At 49.6% G+C, this 18,870-nt stretch overlaps 1 protein-coding gene across 1 annotated transcript in view; it reads right to left on the bottom strand.

Annotated features, from left to right (window-relative positions):
• WASF2 (WASP family member 2) overlaps positions 1–16,366 on the bottom strand; it is a 29,673-nt gene extending 13,307 nt beyond the window's left edge. Inside the window, 1 exon segment of the mRNA XM_086626090.1 lies at positions 16,296–16,366. The gene's annotated coding sequence lies outside the window, so the exon portion shown is untranslated.
• Positions 16,367–18,870: the final 2,504 nt, after the last annotated feature.

The following is an 18,870-nucleotide window of genomic DNA, read 5'->3' as shown; positions in this document are numbered from 1 at the left end:
CCGAGCAGTCTCCTTCCTCCCGCGCTCACGCACAGCGTCTTCGGCGAGTCTTACAAGCTCTTCTTCAGAAATATTTTAAACTTGCAATTGATAGGTTTGCTTAAATGGAGAGGATGAAGACGGGAGATGTTAAAAAAAAAAATAAAAATCAACCAACCATCAAAAACCAAATGCCAGCTTCTTCCAGCACGCCAAAGCATGTGTGGTGCCTCCCTCTTGGAGCAGCAAACAGGGCTCTCCTGAAACAACAGGAAGAGCTTGCAGCTGACCAGGAAACTTTCTGGTGACTGTTCCTTATCCTGCAGGCTGCACCCCTCTTCCCTTGGGAAATTCCCCCGGGGCTGAGGTTTACACTAGACCATTGTTTTCGTGCTACAGCAGTTTAAAGATGAGGGAGCTCTAATCAGGATGCAGGACTAGAGTGTGCTCAGAAAGAAGTCAAGATTGATTGTACAACAGTCAGGATAAACTTCCAGTTCTTTCTTTCAAAAAAAAAAAAAAAGAAGAAAACATAAGCATCCGGAAGTTATACTTTAGACAGAAAAGGCTTTTATGCGCAGGTCAGTGTCCTGAACTAACAAAAAAATCTCCTCTGCTAACCGGCCGAAATGTTGAAGCAACAAACAGCTCCCTCTCAGATCATCCACCTCCAAGAGAGAGAAGGAAACTTGGGTAAACAGAGCTCAGAACAAGGAGCACGATACATGCCTGAAATCTTTAAGCCTAAGTGAAAGCAAATACATCCCAACTTCTTGATTAATTTAGAAGGGGAAAGAATCACTTTTCTAGGTCAGCTGAGGAACAACCCCAGAGAAGCAGCCAGCTCCCATGTGATAGGCATGCTGATCTGCTTGGCCTGGGTGTAAAAATAAAACAGGAAGCTAACAGCTTGGGGAACATGGCTTCCTGTCACCACCAGCAAAAACCCAAGAACCATAAAAAATCAGCTGTTTGCTCTTGACTTTGAGCCACCCTTTGATAGTCTCCGTGGCAGCTGGCAGCTTATCGTTGAGGTCCAGGAGTCCTTCCTGGATGCTTTTCTATCAGGGTGTTAAGAGGAAGAAGTGGGCATTATCTCTCCTAATTACCTCACCAGCCAGATTTTGAATTGCTAAATTTGACCCGTTGAGGCAGAGGAGTTCAGGAGCGCAGGGATACCTCCCAGACATTCAGGTTGCCATTTTGCAACGCCTCTACGCGAGCGATTCCGCGCGCTTGTCCCTGCGCAAGGAAAGGCTCCCCAAAACCGTACACCTTCTGGAAGAGGGGAGCGAGGTCTGCATCCAAATAAATAAAAGCAGAGACTCTCCGAGGACCGAAGTCCGTGTTGTTCTTCATCATGTCCAAGCACTGCAGCAGCCATCAGTAACTGCTGGGATATTTAAAGAGGGTGAACTAAGGAAGGACGCTGACCTTCGCTTCTAAATACCCCGTGTTTTATCGATTACAGCCCAAGCCCTACAATCTTTTGTCAGCTTTAGTGCTTTACGCCAGACAAACTTTCCCAGCTCCCCCCAGACTGCAGTCTGCACCAACAAGCAGCTCTCATAAACAAGGCAGCATTTGCAGGCTGCCTGCATCGAGCTTTTCCCCCTCCGTGCTTCCCCAGGGCTCAGCCAGGGAGCACACGCGGTGGGATGTGCAGAGCCGGAGCGGACAGCCCATCCACCAAACCCAGCTGGAAACCCTCCAAGGTGCCGGACGGACAGAAGGCAAACAGCAAGAGGAAAAATAAGCCTGTAAGGGAGAAGAGATGTGAGCGTGCACGTATAAAGAGACAAAAAAAGCCTCAATGATGATAAGCAGCCGGGTCAAACAGACACAGGTAGCACTAATCTCTGCAAGTATGGGGAGAACAGGGCAGAAAATAGTGCCTCAAATACCCACAAACAAACAAAGGCTCAGAATAGGTTGTCTATATACAGCCCCTCCCCAAAGTGTCTGCCTTCAAAGCATGTTGTGAAACTAAAAGCAAGGAGTAGCGGTGAAAGTTGGGTTTTTTCAGAAAAATAACAATAGTACAGCACACGTACGTTATGAATTTGCACCAGTGCAAGACAGCAGCAATAAGGGCTAAGAAAAACACTCCCTTTATAACCTGGCTCATCCTGCCAGCCACCCCCACCCTCCCTGCCACACTCCACTGCAGAATCGAGAGTTTCGCCCTCGTGATCACCACGACAGCCCTCCTCCCATCGAGCTTCTTCCCAAGGCCACCGGGGTCCCGCCGTTGCTCCTAACACCAGTCAGGATCCAGCAAGCAGCAGTCAAATTGAAAGAGGAGATTAACCCTGTGGAGCACCGGAGATGAGCAAGGCAGGGAGGGCAGGATGGGCTGTGGACAACCACCCTTCTGCTCTCCCAGCTGCCTCTGGGATCAGGGGCATTTTAAAGCAAAAATTTCCTCTCCTCTGAGCGGAAGGACAAGGTGCTCCAAGGTTTCAGATGTTTTTTTAGGGTGGAGGCAGGCAGATAGGAAATCTGGGACCTATGACCAGAGCTTGGTGCCAAAGAGTAGTTATGTCCCCACAAGAAGGCACTTCACTGTTAGACCTTGTTTTTGCCCATGAGCCTCCGGAGGGTAGGCGTAGAGATAACAGCTAATGGGCTCCTGTAAAACTTTCATGGCTGACAAGTAGGTGGGACAAAGATTAACAGTCTGGACTGTGGGGTATTTCGAAAGCAGCAGTCAGGAGGGGCAGAATATCGAGTGTGGAGAAGGGACAAGGTATGAGAGCAGAGGGAGAAGAAGGAAGCAAAACACCAGAGACAGCACAAAGCATACAGCTGGGGCAGGGAAGAGACACAGTAAACGCAACAAGGAAGGGACAGACCTAAAAAAGCTTTCCAGGAGGCCCTTGCTTTTATCCTTTAAGAGAGTCATTAAGCCCATTGACAGCATTGCCACCAGCCAGGGCCATCCAGAACCGCTTTACTTTCAGTGGTCAGGGCATGACAGCGCAGCAGTTTCCACCCCAGCCAGCCAGACTGGTCATCAGGCATTAGTCATTGTCACGTAACTGCCGCAGACCATATATGATAACTAAATCCTACCATTCAGAAGCAAGTCAAATGAATTGCAAGGCCAAAAAATCCTTATCTTTCAGGCAAAGATAACTGTTTCCACTTGCTTATTAATGCTGAAGATGAGATTTGTTTCAGTAGTAGAGTTTGGGGTGCGTACGCTGTTTTTAAGCTGCAAGAATGGCACGCTATGGGCACAGAGGACCTGCCCCGATCCCGCTGTAACGGGAGAAGAGAGAGGGCACGTTAAAAGTAAAAGGAAACTGCCTCTAAGAAACAGAAAACTGTCTGCAACAGATTTCTAATGAATATGGAGGGGGGCGAAGAGAGAGAAAGGCATCAAATTGAAACACAGCACTAGCTATGTGAGAAGACAAGAGAAGTGATCTTTGGTGGCTGCAGAGCACCGCTGGTTGGGAGAGCCATAAGGAAATGGGCCAACACTGAAGCTGGTCGTGTGCCAAATCCACAAACACTGCAGCAGCAATCCACGTTCAAAATACTCCTCCTCCCAACCGCCATGCTTCACACCTTCCTAAAAACGAGAAGGAAGGGCTTTTCTTACAGTAACAAATGGTTTTTCTCTCCCACTTGAATCAGAACCTTCCTACCTGCTCACGGCAAGCGTTTCCTCTGAAGTCTCCAAGTCACGGCTTGAATCAAAGAAGGCTCCAAGCCTTGTTTTGACGGCAGTGACTAAAAGCCCAACCATCCGAAAAGCCCAGCTTTGCCCCGTGGCTCTTTTCCCCTCGCCTCCTCACAGCTGTACGCTGCCCCACCTCCAGCTGGGCATTGCCAGAATTCCTCATAATTTCCCCTCTCCCAAAACGCTTACGCACGCGTTGCCGAGCCCTGGCCCGCTCCACGGCCCTGTGCCGGCCCAGGAAAAGTTTGCTGAGCACGACAAAAGCCCTGGAAGCTGAGCTCACCGCTCCTACATTCCTACCCATCTTCCAGCCGCAAATGGAACCTTGTTTCCAGAATTCACCGGGCTTTTGCTCCGTATCACCGTTCCTATCAGCTCCTGTGCTGACTCACCACACACACAGTGGTCTTGGATGCCTCGTGTTTCTCCAAGAAGGCAGGATCCATGCATAGTGCTTCTTCACATGGCTGCTGATCTGACACCCCCTGCTCCATCCACAACAAGCTCTTTCCTTGAATGCCTTGCTCACCAGTTTTTAAGTGGATTCTGACTTTGGCAATTATTTCTGTAAATACTCTCGGGGCGCTGGGGAACAAGTGTGGCATAACACAGACCCGTAAAGGGAAAAAAAAAAAGTGAATTGCAATTTTTGCCTTTCTGAATCCAGCACTTTGAGGAGAGCACGAGGTAAACCCAAGATGAGTGTGCTGCTGCTCTAAGATTTCTTATCGGCAAGTCATCGACCGCTCTCCCCATGAGCTCTGCTGTGGCAGATCACTCAGGAATCCCAGTTCTGGATTAGAATCAAGTACAATTGGTTTGTTTCAAACAAGAGCCTCCAGTCTATAAACCCCTCGAACAAAGCTACATCTTATTGACTATTTTTAATAAATAGGGATGGCACAGTGAAATTGGACGATTGTTACGAACAATAAAGGAGACAGCCTTTGATTACGAGGATTGAGAAGCAATACAGGGACATTTTAGGATTGAGTATTCGCTTTCCAACGCGAGTTTCTGTCAACTGAAAACAGCAACTCGGAGCAAACACTCCTTAACAAGCAGTTTGGAGCAGAGCAGAAAGCAGCACTGCACAGCAAGAGAGGAACCAGCCCCTTTTTTTTTTTTTGCAGATAGCACAGTCAACACGGCGGTGCAGAGGAGATGGCAGGCAGGACTACAAGGTGAGATGTGTGTATGCAACGCACACAAAGAGCTGTAAACAACGGGCGAGTTGGAGGTAGAGATCTGGCAAGGTTCTTCTCACTGGTATTTGACCAGTTAGCATAGCGTTACTGGGAGTCACCTGGGTAATTCCCCACTCAATGTGACACATAACCTCTTAGATCAGGGACCATCTGCAAATAAATCTGGACCCCAGCAGTGATATCATCTGTCACAGTGTCTGGTGTAGCACAAAGCACCTAAGGAGGACAGAGCGCATTTTGGGGGAAGGAGAGGGAAATTAGGCTTGATTTTCAAGTATGTCAGAGTAACCAGCCACCCTGCCCTCAGCAGGGCTCATAAAATCCTCTGCCTGGACGCAAACAAGGAGCACAGTCAAGGAGACCAAGCCTTCAGCTAAGCGCCTTGGAGAGCAGCCTTTAGGAGTACCCATCGGGGGATCAGCCACACCAGCAGGTTTGGGAATGAGGGAGGAAGGAGATAATCAGATCTGAAATTCCCATCAGTACGAAATGAGACTTAACTCAGTAGCTTGCCAACGCAGACTGACTGTTCTTTCTAATGTCTGTGACAACTCTGCTTCAAATTTCAAGCTTCTCTCAGCAGTAACTACTCCCCCATGTAGCTGTAATGGCCAGAAAGAGACTGGCTTTTATGTAACCCCAAAAGACTAGCAGAAAGGGAAGCAGCAGCCACACACGCACACACGGAGAACCGCGAAAAAAAAAAAATCAGCAGAAGGCTCTGCTGAGTGCTCAGGGCTATATCCAAGCTCACAATGCAGCCACAGAGAAGTGGGATGCAGCAATCAGAAATGCTACAGTTCCACACTTGGGGAGAGAGAGAGAGAGACCCAGCAATCAGTGCTGCATCCGAGCAATAGGGAGTGAAATTATAGAGCAAACTGCCATGTGATGCCACAAACTACTCCATCCCGCCAGCTGTAACAAGTATTCATTCCCAAAAACGCGTCACAGGCTCATCTGTCATTAACAGCCCAGCCTGCCAGCAGCTGAGCAGGAGTCAGCAGTGAAGGGCAGCTGCAGGGCCGCTTCCTTTCACAGCAGTCTATTCTCCCCAAAAGCCAAGGGGGAGACGCACGGGTAAAACCCCCGCCCCGGGTGCCAGGGAAAAGCGTTGCCCACCATCTCTTACCAGCTGCGACGACGGAAAGCGCAGGCTGCGTTTTCACCCACCATCGCACAAAAGCTTTCCTGAAACAGGATCAATCAAAAACAACGGGGCCTTCAGGAGAATACGGTTAACCGATCGCAAAAAAAAAACCATCCCATACATCACTCTTCTGTGTATTAATAATCCACCTCAATCACCAACTGGAGAACTTCGCAGACACGATCTGGCAGCGTTACGGAAGAGGTGTTTCGGCAGCAGCGTGGGACACGAGCAGCGCCGTGCACTTCCACCGTGACGTTGGGACACTCGGAAACGCCAGCCCCGATCTCGCAGAAGAATGAAGCATTGTACAGCACACTGTGGAGTCCTTGAGACAACAAGCATCCAGCTTGCTCAGTTCCCAGAGTAAAAATATTCTTTTTTTTCTTGCCCCCCTACCCCCTCCAGTCTGCTGGCTCTGAAAAATGCGAAAGAGGCTCGGAAAGCCATTTTCTGCGTTTTTTGCCTGGCTCACGCATTACCGTCATCATTTACTGCCCTTGAGGGGATCGCACAGGTGTGACTGAAAATTTGGCTCTTCCTTTTAAACTTTCGTTATCAGCTTTGCAGAAGATGATCTTGCTGGAATCAACGCCAGCCTGCTCTCCTGGAGAGGGACTCGCTTGAAGCTGCTGGCAGAAATCAAGCTGGGGGTGGAAGGACGGGGGTGTCACTAACGGGGAACATACAGATCCTCCGAGCTTCTGCTGCAGTGCAAACGGAGCCAGCAGTTTGACCTAGACTTTTTTTTAATTCCTAAAAAACACAACATTGCCCTAATTAATGTTTCCATTCATTTAGCTGAAAAACAAGTTAAACAAAGAGGGTCACCTGGTGTTCTTATCAATGCCTGACTAAGATACAGGCAGAAGAAATGCATTTAAATAAAACTCGAGAAGAGACGCGACAAGAGAAAGGCAGTTTAGCTCAATTAAAGAGAGCTGTCACAGGGATTTGATTCTCAGAATACAGAACTATTGATTAAACAGGAATTAAAGCTCCAAAACAGAAAGGTTTCAAGGTCTTTGCCATGAAGATATACATCAGGAGAGAGGCAGGGCTCCTTCAGCGCCAGGAGAGCTCCAGCTTTGCTGCTTCCTAGGAAACAGGAGCAGCAAAGGGAGCAGAACACTTTCTGTTAAACCTATGAATAATTTTGGGAAGGCTACAATGTCAGTGATAACACAGAGTAGTATCACAAGCTTCAATCAACAGGTAGCTTTGGCGTACTCAGGTATAGAAAACCCACTATAGGTTCTCAAATATTTTAGGAGTACGTGGAGAGAAGCCTGGTCAGCAGGCAGGCTTCGGTCCATCGACAGCAGATCTCCAGCGACACCCAGTCTGAGCCCGAACCACTGTCCAAAATCAACGAGATTATTCAAGCAGTCAGTCTCAACCTGTCCCAGGAGATGAGTCCCTTAAGCAGTAACAATGACTGGGGTCAGCTGTCACAGCAACCCAAGGCAGAGATGTCTCCTAAAATGGGATTGCCACTCTGTCCCAAAAGCCAGTCCTTAAAGGCCAAGGTTGAGGAGCTTTCGTTAGCAAAGGTGTCTGTTTTTGTCCCAATCCAGGCAAAACGAGCTCTGGATAAAAAACCACAAGATTTCATTTCCCAAGTCTTGCAGTCTGTAAGAGCACCAAATTCACTTGGAAAAGGTCTTGACTAGAAGAGATGTGATTGAGGCGGTGAGACAAGCAGCATCATTCCTATCGGCTCCATCCCGGTAGCCGAGCCTCACACCGAGGCTGCGGGAATGCCTGCGCAGAACGCCGGGCCGGCTCCTGCAAATGGAGCAGGCTGCTGAAGCCAACGCCACGGAATCGCTCATTCCCAGGCTGAATTACTGCTAATGAGAAGAGCGTGTTTTCTTCCTCTCCCTCGCACCAGCCTCCTCCAGCAAGAGCGAAGCCTTGCGCCCGTTCGCACTAACGAAGCGCGCATTTTCATTCCAGGGCAGCGCTCGGTAATTAATACGGAAAGAGAGGGTGTGGGTTTTTTTTTCCCCCAAATGACTTATCCCTGAAGTCTGAACGTATTTTAACCTTCCTTTTCAGCAGATAAACTCTCATTTGCAGCTAAGCTCGGCCTCCCCTCCTTTAACACAAACTAAACTATTTTGATTAACGAAAGAGTAGGAACAAACCAGTTCCAAGTGTTTTCTATACAGCTCAACTGCTCTTTCAGTTTCAGCTCACGCCTAGATAATTATATCACAGCTCTGAGTGCCCCCACCCTTCTGCTGCACTTGGGGAATACTGGAAAGATAAGTCTTTTCTTAATTATTAAATGTAAATAGCTCATTAAATATAATCCAATTACTTTAATTGTAAGAAAAAGGAAGTAATTACAATATGTACATGTATTCTTGCCTGAACAGTTTTAGTATCTTAAATGAATCTTTGCAGCATTAATATTTTAAGTTAACCTTTGACACAAGGGGGAAAAAAAAAACCACAACATTGACTCCCTGATATTTTCCAGAAGTGTTGTATCTGCTGGGATTTCTGTCACAAAAAAAACAAGAGAACGGCCTTGAGCATCTAAATTGAAACGGTTTATGAACAGTGTCTTAATAAAGTCAAAATAACACATGGCTTTTCTATTGCAGAGGGAAAAAATAAAAGGTACACATGATGCCACACTAAGACCCTTCAATATGGTTTTTGGGTCTCAGGAGTCAAGCGAAATGGGTGCTACTATGAACTCGGCAGAACAGGAAGGCTTTTCACCCCACCAGTACCAAAAGCTACCATGTATCTGGGGTTCTCCAGGCAGTTTTCCTTCCCCACACCTACGGTTTGGCCTGTCCAAGGGTGGGAAGAGGAAGCAGGGCTGGGGGAGAAGGGGCCTGCCCCACATCTGGGATGACTCAGTTCTTCTGTAGAGGTGCCCAGCAAGGAGGCCCCGCAGAATCACCGAATCTGGTTTTTGTGCACGCACAAGCCATCTGTGCAACGTACGGGCACAGCGCATGATCCCGGGCTGCCATTTGGGATTTGCAGGCAGAGCTGCAGGAAGCGGCGAGTAGCAGTCTTCTGGTTTTGCTCAACAGCATGACAATCCTTGGACTCACTTTCTCCACCCATGCAGCCAGCGGGACCAAACAACCTTCCAGGCAGACTTCAGCAAGGCCCCACTGTTTCAATCAGCCCCCCTGGACTGACAGAGCAGGGTCAAATTTCAGCTTGGATGTGGTGACAGATGCCTGTGTAATCTCCTTGGGACAGTCAGAAAAATACTCTTTTCAAGCTGTAGTTGTTTCCATTTTGCATGTTCCGATCCCAGCAGTGATCTCACCTTATGTAATCCACAGCGCAAACTCCAGGCTCTGGACCATCCAAAACTATTTCAGAGTGTTCGAAACCATCACTTTATTGAACTGATCTTTTCGGGAGAAGAGAGATTAGTCTGTATTAGGGATGCTAAAGATGCATGTCTTTCTATCAAAGCTCACCACAAGGTCTATAATAAGCTGCTTTATGGAAACCTCTCATGTGAAGCCAGACCCTAGATGTAACCTCCTTGATACAATATTGAATTCTCAACAGTGACCAAAAAGGCTATTTTGTATAAGTTAATTACAGGCCTTTTTAATTTATCCTCCAAAAGGGAAGCGGCCAGTTATTTCACGCTGCCCTAGACAGAAGGTAAAGGTTTTACACAAGCTGTGTTTACAGCTCTACGCCTTCCTCCAGCAAAGGATCGGCTCAGCAGCTGCTGGTATTGAAAGAACAGGATCTGGGTGTGTGCACGGTTCTCTCTCGCCCATTTTTTTTTTTATTTTTTTTCCCGCAGCTGCAAGGCCGAAACCGTAAGAGCGTGTGCTTTTTCTTACGGTGCACAAAAGCAGGGTGCCTGAAAGGGAACTCGCTTCCGCTCTGGCAAGCACTCAACGAACTATTTGCTGGGCTAAGGGGTGGTCGGGGAACTTTCACCCATCCATTCAGCCGGGGCTGCTATTCCCCCTCCCTCCCAATTAAATCCCATTTTTTGCACTCCATGCATGAACCGCAGCTACACCAATACATCAGATATTGTGGCTGATGGCCGCCTCTGAATGCCACTTAAAGCCCTCCAGTGTGGAGCTGCCTGAAAGCAAAGCATCATTCATTCTTTGAGCAACAGAAAAAGACTTTTTCTATACCGAGACTTGAAGTAAGACTCTAAGAAGTAGGAAAAGGGCACCCAGTGAAAGAGGAAATGAGAAATTAAAACCACATTCAATCTTATTAGCGGTAATACAATAGGTCAACAAAGTACTTTGCAAAACTCCACAGCATGTGAACGATTTACGCAGAACTCGCTTCTACGGGATCAGTGACATCGGCCCGTTCAGCTCTTACGGAAAAAAACAGACTGTCAGCGGCTATTTTAAATAGCCCAGCTGGGAGGGGAGATGGATGGAGATACAATCTCAACGCCTTGCAGGAGAGTACACTTAAGAGATGAGCACGGGAGGAATATTCCCCCTCCTCCTTTTCCATCTGAAACATTTTCTCTCTCTAGGGATTTCCAGCATCTTATAAGCGAAGCCTCTTTGAAGTACCACAAAGTGGCATTGCTCATCATTTCAGTAATGATAGTAAATAAGCTCCAGTATTTTGTTGATCCTTTTCCTTTTGCTTTACAAACAAAAGGTCAGAGTCATTAGCCCAGTTTTATGAACAGGAAGAAACAGAGGCTGGGAAGAGGCAGGTTGCTCTGTAACATCATCGGAAACATCAGCGAACAACCAAGACAAGAAACCCTAAGCCACAGGACTCAAGAATAGCCATGGTCAGTCATCCAGCCTCCAGACAAACCAGCATCCTCCGCCCAATGGTGGCCAGATACCCGATGCATAAAGAAAAGCACATGAGACCAAGGCAAGTACAGAGCAACAGTTCTCCCTGCTGTTCTTTTCCATGTTGCAGCATCCCTTCAGACCGTATGGAAACAAACACCATAATTTAATTGTCCTTTATGGATTTCACTGCCATAAACTGGCAACATCAGTTTCTGAACTCATCTAAACAGTTGGCATCCATGAAATCCCCGGGCAGCAAGTCTCACATTTATCATACGCGAGGTGAAAAGACGACTCCTTTTGTGCCCTTCGCTTTACAATGAGGAGATTTTAATGTCAAATCCATGTGTGCCTTTGCTTCATAAAGGAGTTGTTCAAATAAGCCCATCACTATTTATATTAAACAAGCACCTTTCGAGAAGAAGGTTATCTGGCTGCATCAGACAACACAAGAGAAGTTCTCAATTCTTATTGAGCACTTCCAGTGGAAACTAAAACAATAAACTCTTGGTTTAGGTTTCATTTACCGCAGCAGTAAGAACAAATTATTTTTAGTGGACAGCTCTTTGTGCGTTGTCTGTCCCATTCTCTGCTAGGCACCACTTCCAACAGTAAGGCAGGAGAATCAAAACCTCCCAGACGACAGGTCACTAGCGATCCTCTACAGCGGTGGCACAGCAACAGCCTCCCATGCAGAAATTTAAGCCCTCGAGAACAATCACTAACTGCTGCTGCTTCACAGGCACCTCCCTTCCTCCTCTCTTGCCATCACAGCATCCTTTAAACCACCACTTCTCCCCAGAACAGGTCTGGGATACTGCTCTACAGAAGGCATTGGAGGAACAGAGGAGGTCGCTTGTGGGAGACCCATTGAGATTCCTGGTCCTTTAAATTTTCTTCATCAAAGCCCCTGGCAGATGCATACTGGAGATACTCTGCGCTCCACCACCTCTCCAGTAGCAACATAATACCAAGACAGCTTTACTGCGATTTCAAGAATTAGGGTTGGATCTAGAGGAACTATTTCCCAGGCCCATTACTGCAGCGCAGGCGAGCTCGGGATGGAGAATGCGATTAACGCTCTGCACCGCCGCTCCGCTGCTTGCTCAACAAAATAACGTGGAAGTTCACATTTCAGTTCTTCTGGGAGGGGACCTCTCCCCTGCTGCCTCCCAGGCAAGGAAAAAAATAAATAATCCTGCAGACCTTCAAATGGAAACCCAAATTTTATATGAAACAGAATCTGATAACCTTCTGTAGAAGCTCCTGTCAGCAAGAACGCCCTTCGCAGTGAAGCCGGATCGGCAGCACCGGTAGCCTCCCCTCCTCAAAAAGAAAACACACGGTCTTTTTGTTACACAGAGTTGCAAAAATACAAAGGAAGTAAGTGTCACTGGGGTGGTTCTGTTCTGAGCAGTCATTTGCTTAGTACCCAGAAGCCGTTTCCACATGTCTTTTTTTTAAATCCAGTGTTTATAAATACCTAAAATATTTAAATAAATGTTAATCTGCGGTAACTAAGGCCCCGATCTCACAAATATTTATCCTTGCACAGTGAGAATAAATACTCAAATACACAATTTCTTACTACAGATCCCATTAGAAGCAAGATTGCTGCTGAAAACAGCAACACACCACAAGACAGGCTGGGAAAATAGTTGCATTTTTGCTTTCCTCGATTTCTGCACAGTGAAAGCGTCACTTTTGGTTTGCCTCCCGTGTATTCTGCGCAGCACTACTTTGGAAACAACATAAAGGAGCAAACACAGCGCTGAGCCATCAGACAGTGGCCTGTTGGGGCTATTTAAACCCCCAGAAGCAGCTTTTGGCAGAACGTGGTGTTGCTGGGTGCTGGTATCCTACTCTGTACAGAGACAGTGGGAACTTTATACATGACACATGCAAACACAGCTGCTCTTTTCCTGGTCCTGGTTTGTGACCGACTCGTGCAGCACACGCAGCAAAGTATCTGCTCAGCTGAATGACCAAGGGCTAAGTATTATCATCAAACCTAGCAGAGACAAAACAGAAACCTTACATTTACAGGTATTAAACATTTGAGTCCAGAAAGCCCACAGAGAGAAACCATCTAGAAGGATTAAAGCCGAGTCTTACACTTGTTGAAATCCTCCTTATTAAAGTCTGTCAAAGAAAACTAACCCGATTTTGTGGTAACTTTAATCCTAACAACCTTCTTTGTTCTTCTATCACTACAAAAAATAATTTAAAAAAAAAAAGGGAGATGGATTTGCTGCTGTAACTACACGCATGTGAGGCAATCACTGAAGTTTTAACCCCTCCACCCACACTACGTGATTATCTAAGCTTTGTGAATGAAATCAACTTTTCCTAGACCAGCCCTGAAGAATGAGATACATTCAAAGCATGCTGAGAAACTGGGTTGGTAGTTATCTTAAAGGTTGTATTCTTTCTAATGAATCACTGCTCACAAATATCTTCTGAGCTGTAACTTAAAAACACTCCATTTCTGTTCGGTGTGTCACATTATTCACAGGGAAACCAGTTTTATACTCCGCTTAAAAGAACTTTACTATTAACTCCTTACTTCAAACCCCAGCCGTGATATCTCTAAAGACACGAGGGCTGCAGTTCCAGCCTCTACCCTTCTCCAGTGAGCCACTCATTCCACAACACATCTCAAATGGGACTTGTACAAAATAAAGTAGCCAGAAACACACCGTAATTGTCTTTTTTTGCCTGCAGCATTGGCCTGCATCCTCCTTCCCACCCCCCAGCAGAGTTTTGTAAAACCAGAGCTTGAAAGATTTGTTAGGAATGTGGACCGGACAGAAATTAAAGCAGGGAACGCGGCTGAGTCCTCAGTCTGTAGCATTGCACTGGTGTTTTTTTGCGGGGCTGGGAACAGGGGTGTGAGAACAGCGGGATGAAGCAGAGGGTCACTGTGCAGCGGCTTGGAAAAAAATTATTTCCAAGCAGACAGCTTGGAAAGGCTTTATCTTCACAGTTGTGAAGAGGAAGGAGTCTGCCAGGCACCAGCAGGTTTTTCTTTTTAAATTAGAAAAAAAAAAAAAAGGAATTTGGGGCATTTGCTTTTTGAACTTGCTACCAGATAAATAAAAAATATCACATTTTTTTTAAAAAGCAGTGAAAACATGCAGCTTAGGGAAAAGTTTACATTCAGTTCACCCCTGGGAGTTTATCTTCTTACAACTCATATTTATTAAGTACAGTAAGGCTTCACCTCGTCTCCGCTGGGCTACACAGGGAGCTGGTAAACCTGCTCCTCACCCCAAACAGGAGGAGGCTTTTAACCAAGCAGAAATCGATGCTTTGGGAGGTAGAAGCCCTGGGTTTGATTCCCACCATCATCAACCCACCCAAGGACAAAAATGACAACTGTAGCTTGACCAAAGATCAGAATTAGGTGGGTCTTTAAAGCTTGGGTCAAGCCCTCTCATTCAAACTTTAAGTTTTCAAGCACAACCCTTAAAAAAGGCAAAGAAAAAGAAAAAAAAAAGCACAGAACAGGAGAACCTGCCTGCTCCACCCCACTTCCTGGATAAAGCGTGTCCTTGGCTGTGAATACAAGTGGATTTTGAAAGTCACTCTACCAACATGCTGTGTTTTCAGTGGGTAGATGTTAGCTTTGGTTCGTTTTTAACTAAGTTTTGGATCAAACTCCGTATCGGTTTCTATGACAAAAACCCACTCAAGGTCAACAAGGGGCAAATCGGAATGAAAAGTGTCGCAACACAGCATTTCAAATTCCTGCAGCATTTCGTAGCAACTGATTCTGCAGATATTTAAATGGGCAGAAAACATAACTGTTCCCCTTCCTCATGTGACCAAGCACACAGACTTTAGTACTTCCCATAAAGTAACATTTTGCATCAGCTTTGTCACAGGGAAGCACGCGCCCTGCTAGCTTCTCATCTTTTACTTCAAGCTTTTCCATCTCATGAATCTTTGGGAAAGACACTCAAGCGTGAGGGTTACAGAGGGCTCCATCAATTATGACCCCGTCTGCAGTAAGTACATTAACAATGCTAAAAAACTTTTATTAAGTATCGTTTCACGTCCACCAACATCTGCAGCGCTGAAAGACTGAGACTTTCAGTGTTTTCCAGTGTGTTATCCAACAGGCCTGCTCCTGGCATTAACACACCATGCAGTCCCACCAGTGGTCAGATCTATGTAGAGGTGCCCAATTTTGCTGCTGCTACGAATGAAAGTAAAAGCGTAATGCCAAATGTGAAACTTGTGAACCAGGAAAAAAAAAAAAAAAATCCAAACAGAAAAAGGTCCTTGAGGTCAAATAATGGCTAACAGGGAGGAGCTGCAATCCCTCACCTTTCTCCAAAGGACATATGCTATTTGTAACCCAAAGGAGTAACCCCAACACAGACCTAAATGCTGGTGAGGTGATACCCCAAGGACATTCTGTAACGACTTATTTCTTCTCTGGAAGAAATATAGTCTGAGGTCACCAGCAGGTCAGCACATTTGACCAAACTATCTGACCATAACCCATTACACCCTCCAAAGCTTCTTTTCAGAGAGCGCCTAAGGATTTAATATTGGGGACGACATTTTCCAAAGCATGCTACAGCACCCACACAGCCTTACCCTGAGTAGCTTTAGATTTTATGTGCTCATATAGCTAATTAATAGCCAAGGGGCTATTAAAATCCTTAACATGTAGCCAGACACACTGAAGGGTGCACTCACTTGTGGGGCAGGAAGGCAGCCAGGAGGGAAAAGTCATTTTCACAGCAACCCTCCACGAGCACAACCACCAGAATTTGCACCAACACGGGCAGCCAAGCTCACGCTCCAGCAGACAGACTGCACACAGACACGCACACGTTTTCACAAGCACCGTTAAGATGGGCTGATGGCAAACCCAGACAGCAAAGGCCGTAACCAGCCTGGAAAGGGTGGGAACCCCCTCCCCCAGCACGGTACCACTGCCTCACCCTAAAGAGGGGCGCGTACAGCACCTTCCCTTCTCCCCAGCTCCCCCACGCCATTCCCTGATAAGTCAGACCTCTGTAACGGCCCCAGGACAGCAGACACCGGCAAGGCCTCGGAAGAGCCCAGCAGACGGGCACTTCCTCAGCCCAACGCGGGGCCCTGCCATCTCCCTACCCCCCAGCCCCTCTGCCCAGCCCCGCCACGGCCCAGAGCGCACACCCCGCACAGAGCCATGGCCCCTGGGAGGGGCTGGGCAAGTGTCAGTCCCAAGATGAAGCCATTTCCTCCTCCCCGTGCCCAGGCCGGGGCCAGGCCCGCCCTGACTCGCCAGCCCGGGGGGCACCGGGGCCCACACCGGCCGGTAACTCACTATCTGGCAGGAAGCAGCGCCCGCCTCAGTCAATAGCTCACTATTTGGCAAGGGCCTAGAGGCCCACTCCGGCCCCTGCGCCTCGCTCCCCCGGGAAGAGGCGGCCCGGGAGGCCCGAGAAGTCGCCGCTCGCCCCTCTCGTGCTCACCTCTCTCCGCAGCCGTCCCCTCCGACCCCCTCGGCTCGCTACCACCAGGGCGGGCCAGCCCGGCCGTCCGCCATTCCACAGCTCCCCCTCCCTGCCCTGACTGCGCCTCGCCCCGCCTCCTCCCGGCCGCCGGTCCGCTGCGCCATTGGCTCGCCGGCCAATGATACTGCCACGCTATTGGCTTCTCTTTGACGTCTATCAAAGAAGCCCTACGCCACTTGCGTACGAAACTGGAGCAGCAGGAGAACCCCACCCAAGCCTGCCGCGCAAAGAGAGTAAACAGGGAGGAACGTACCATCGGGGGAACTAGACGGGGGATCCCTGCGCGGCTTTGATACAGATTCCCCGGGAAGAGAGGAGAATCGCGACACCACGCACGGCCACGACATTTTCATAAAATGCGTCTGGGTCTATAAGTGTCTGATCTCGATACTCTTCCGGGTGGCTTTGAAGGAAAGCGGTCTCTGTCTCTTCTGTCCGTCCCCCCTCGGAGGCCTCCCCTTTGGTGCCTTTCGCCTCTATGGTCTCACGCCCTGCGAGGAAAGTTCCACCTGGGGGAGCGGGGGTGTCACTCCAGGGCGGGGCCGGAGGGGGGGTCCGGGCTGGGAGCGGTGAGGCAGGGGCTGGGGTCCAGCGCTGTGGGTTGGGGGCTGGGGCACAGGACCGGAGGGTGGAAGGGGTGGAGGGACCGGGGTCCTTAGGAAAAGGGGCGGGGGGGGGGGGGGGTCTGCGGCAAATCCAGAGGGTCCCCATCCGCCTCTAGCCCCGAACCAGGTGGGGGTCCGCAGCCTCCCCATGTGCCTCCAGCCCCGAACCAGGTGGGGGTCCATAGCCCACCCATGCGCCTCCAGCCCTGAACCAGGTGGGGGTCCATAGCCCACCCATGCGCCTCCAGCCCCCGAACCAGGAGGGGGTCCGCAGCCCCCCCCACGTGCCTCCAGCCCTGAACCAGGGCGGGGGGTCCCCAGCACGGGGGTGTGTGGAGCTGGGGGGCACGGGGCCAGCCAGCCCCCTCCTCGCCGGCCGTGCAGGGGCGGTGGCTGCCGGGCGCAGCCGGGTGATGCTGATTTTGGCTCCCGCCTGGGTTTCTCCCCACGGCCCAACAAGTCACGGCTTAAATGAGCCTGGCTTAACGAATGGGGCTGGTAGTGTGTGTACGGGGGTGATGCGGGGAGGGGTCCCGCTGAGCGGACACAGCGGCCCGTCCAGTCCCACAAGGACGTTGTGCCATGCTCGGCTTTGCACGTCCGAGCGGCCCCAGTCGTGGCACATGGGGGTCATGGCGGCGCTCGGAAAAGCCCCGCTCGCTGCCTGGCTTTGAGCCCGGGTGACCCTCGGCAGCATCCTCCGGTTCAGCCCGGCCCTCGGCAGAGCCGGGGCGATGCTAATGCCCCCCTCCGAAACTGTGGGAGCAAAGATTTGCTCAAAAATTACCAGCACGTGGCATGCTGCATTTCTGCCTGCGCACCTGGATATTAAATCTTTCCTCCCCTGCCTGATTATCAACATTAAGCGCCGGGTTCGTTTATGCCTGCGGAAGGGGGAAGAGGGAGCGGGCGCCAGCAGGACGAAGGGCACCGGGCGCAGCCATCCATCTCCTCGGTGCTGGGAGTGCTCGTGCTTTAAACCAAACCGCAGGGAGTAAATCACCGGCGCTCCCGGCATAAAGCAAACAAATCCATGTCAGTGCTGCCAGCAGCCGTGGCGGCAGACAGCGAGGGTACCCCAGCCACGGGCATTGCCGACGGGCAGAGCCAGCAGCCCCGACCGGAGCACCCCAAGGGTCGCTCCGGTGTGTGCCGTGCCTTTCCCATTCCCTCCACAGCTCCTGCCTCCTCTGCCCCGCAGTGCAGCCTTTGCTGGTTCCTGGAGTTGCTTCACCGTCGCTGCCATCTCCTTTAGCTCCTCGTGGGCAAGACGGGCACGTGCATGTGTTGCAAATGGCTGTTTCTTGCCCGTTTTGCGTCCCTCCACCCAAGGCTGCCTTGGGTGCGATGCTCAGCACCTCCCAGTGCTCCCAGCACCCATTGGCTTCCTGTGTCACCCCAGGACCCACCTGTACCCCATTGCAGGTGCCGGGTGAGGGCCGAGGTGTTGCCAGAGGCCACTTGGCTCCAGGTTTTCCAGGCTGCCAGCCAGCCGTTCCCTTGAAGAAGATCTGCTTCTATCTCAAGGTGTCACAGCCTCAAGGGAACCACCTAATCTGTATCTGCACTGCAACCTTTATCTCTCCCCGGCGGTGCGAGAGGCTCTGTTTATAGCTGCCGAATAATACCCGCTAAATTGCAGGATCCAACACGCTCCCCCCCACCCCGGTACCCCCTGACACTTGTTTCTCTGCAACAGGGATGCTCTTGCCTGCCAGGTGCCTCCCTGTGTTTTCCCGGAGGTAAATGATGCTCAGAGGGATGGGGAAGGGCAGCTGGGCTGCTCCTTCCTCCCGGCTGAGCTCCAGCCATGTCCGAGCCCCTGATAACCCTGGAAGACCCTGGCACAAATTGCTGTCGCCTCTGGCTTCATTCCAGCCTCGCTTCCCTCAGCCTGGGCTTTGCTTCTGCTGAAAACGAGGTGGGAT

This window comes from Tauraco erythrolophus, chromosome 24 (genome assembly GCF_009769465.1).
Source record: "Tauraco erythrolophus isolate bTauEry1 chromosome 24, bTauEry1.pri, whole genome shotgun sequence".
NCBI lineage: Eukaryota > Metazoa > Chordata > Aves > Musophagiformes > Musophagidae > Tauraco > Tauraco erythrolophus.
Note: the sequence above shows the minus strand (reverse complement) of the source record. Positions and strands in the feature narration are given on the sequence as shown.